Below are 2,658 nucleotides of genomic sequence, written 5' to 3' on the forward strand. Positions count from 1 at the left end.
GAATGCTACTTCTACTGAGTGTTATAAAATATTAATGACTAACAGCCATAGAATAGGCTATATTCTTAGAATCAGTTATCCCCATTGATGAACCCCGTGAAGGATATTATAGCGTTTAAAAGCATTATCTGGAGGTGCAGGCAAAACACCAGATATTACCTTAACATGGCTGGTAGCAGTTTGCCCGCTTTAAAAACACATTTCTGCGAACCTCTCTCCATTTTTCTAAGATCAGTGGCCATGAGAATGTAATTTAACCGCTGAACCACAGCACAAGTGTGAACCTGATTAAGATGTTTTGTCGACTCACTTCTGCTTTCCATTTCTCCATCTGCTTATTTTCTCTTCCATATTGTCATGACAACTGGCCACTGAGCTTAATAATGCTGCTAAATGACAAGATACTTATCGACTGTTCTGTCACGCAAAGTCACTCTGGGTTCTGGGAACCAGGTCCAAATTTAAATGTTAAAATCATACAATAACATAAAGGAATATAAAAATAGAGAAAGTTGAGTCATTAAATCATAATAACAATAAGGAACTGAGTAAATTATATTTAGATGTATACAGAGTTTCCTGGCAGGGCGCTTCACCCCTTCACACATTTGCTCAGTAGAATAGAAACACAAACGAGCCGTTACTAAAACACCAGAATATAACAGACACTACAACAGTTCCTGTCGGTGAGTTTAGCTGCCAGAGGGACTCTATAGCGCCTCCTGGAGCTCTGCAGGACTCTCCTCGCCTTCTTCCTCGTCCTTCCTGTGAAACGCTGAGTTCAGGGCTTTAACACAGTCCTAGAAAGTGTTTTCTCAGATCTGCAGGTCAGGTGACCGCAGCAGGTCAGGAAACTGAAAACTCAACAATAGTTTTGTACAGTAGTTGTGAAATCTGCTGACTAACACTGAGGCCGCTGAGTTTCCTCAGAAGATCAAGTCACTGTGAACTTGACAATATGTCCAGAGCAGCTGGAGTCCACACCTGTACCCAGGTGTTTACAGTCTCAACATGTTGCCATCAGGTTAAACTGGATCTGTCTACAGAGAGAACTATGATGGTTTCTAGCTGGCTGATGTCTGAAGGCCTTAGTGTGGGCAGATAGGCGGCTTCACCTGATGTTCAGCATACTGAACAGCCTGAGATGCCTCTCATGGATCATAAAGAGAGGTAACAGCACAGCCTGGTGGACAGCACCCCCCTCTGTGTTAGTAGAGAACATTAATTGTCCACTTGGTTTTGACACTGTTTAGCAAAATGTTAGGACAGTGAGAAAATATTAAACTATTCTGAAAATGAAGTGACAGATTAGAGAAATAAACCTCACTCCGATGCCTCACTTGTGGCCGTCCTATTCTTTGTGAACATGAGACAGTAGAGAGAGTAAAATGAGCACTCACTGCTATTCAATTCAATTTTATTTATATAGCGCCAAATCACAACAACAGTTATCTCACAGCGCTTTTCATAAAGAGCAGGTCTAGACCGTACTCTGTGATGCTATTTACAGAAGCCCAACAGTTCCCACCAAGAGCAGCACTAGGAGACAGAGGCAAGGAAAAACTTCCTTTTAAGAGGCAGAAACCTCGAGCAGAACCATGGCTCAGGGTGGGTGGCCGAGAGAGAGAGAGGGAGAGGGAGAGAGAGAGAGAGAGGGAGGCAGAGAGAGGGAGAGAGAGAAAGAGAGAGAGGGATGGAAGGAGAGAGAGAGGGGAGGCAGGCAGCCTACACAACATATCCACACAGAGGTTTGTGGTTCCTAGAGTCTCCAAAAGTAGACTAGGAGCCAGAGCGTTCAGCTATCAAGCTCCTCTCCTGTGGAACCAGGTTCCAGTTTGGGTTCAGGAGGCAGACACCATCTCCACATTTAAGAGTAGGCTTAAGACTTTCCTCTTTGATAAAGCTTATAGTTAGGGCTGGCTCAGGTGAGTCCTGAACCATCCCTTAGTTATGCTGCTATAGGCCTAGACTGCCGGGGGATTTCCCATGATGCACTGAGCTCCTCTCTCCTCTACTTTCTCTCCCTCTGTATGCAACCTTATCCCATTATTGCATGTTACTAACACAACTTCTCCCCTTTCTGGTAGTCTTGTGCTTTCTCGTCCCTCTTGTTACAACCCAGCTCGTTAGGGTAGGGCAGTAACAAGGTATTTGGGTTAAATTAAGGTGGTAAGGACAACTGAATTCAGGTTTGAGTCAAAGTTTAATTAAATGAGTTGTCTCCAAAAAAAAAACACAACAAAAGGAGGCTATGTAGGTGCTGACAAAAAAAACACTTAACAAAAGGAGGTCAGTACCTACATGCCGTACAGGAATGTAGTGTAACCAAACAAACAATTTTCCCCCTTAAAGGGTGCCACTCACACTCTAGTTCACAAAGGTATTTACTGACAAGAGTCACTTAAGCCGGCAAACAACAAACAGATCAGATTTAAACACTCAAGACATTCACAGGGGTACACAACCAACAACAAGGCGAACTGATCACTGGCTCACAGTCGCCTCGAACTGCAGGAACACAAACTATTTGTAGGCCAGCTGGTGTTGATTGGTGAGTTCTGGTTGGCAGGTTCGGTAGGATCCTCGGCCACACCAATCAGACGCCAGCAAACAGCAACCAGGAAGTGGGTGGTTCCAGGTCCAGGGGAACCAATCCTC

General features: G+C 44.3%; 1 protein-coding gene across 4 annotated transcripts in view; it reads left to right on the forward strand.

Annotated features, from left to right (window-relative positions):
* LOC123980308 (H-2 class II histocompatibility antigen, E-S beta chain-like) overlaps window positions 1-2,658 on the forward strand; it is a 236,945-nt gene that overhangs the window by 101,254 nt on the left and 133,033 nt on the right. The gene's annotated exons all lie outside the window — the stretch shown is intronic.

Source organism: Micropterus dolomieu, linkage group LG12 (genome assembly GCF_021292245.1).
Source record: "Micropterus dolomieu isolate WLL.071019.BEF.003 ecotype Adirondacks linkage group LG12, ASM2129224v1, whole genome shotgun sequence".
NCBI classification, from domain to species: domain Eukaryota; kingdom Metazoa; phylum Chordata; class Actinopteri; order Centrarchiformes; family Centrarchidae; genus Micropterus; species Micropterus dolomieu.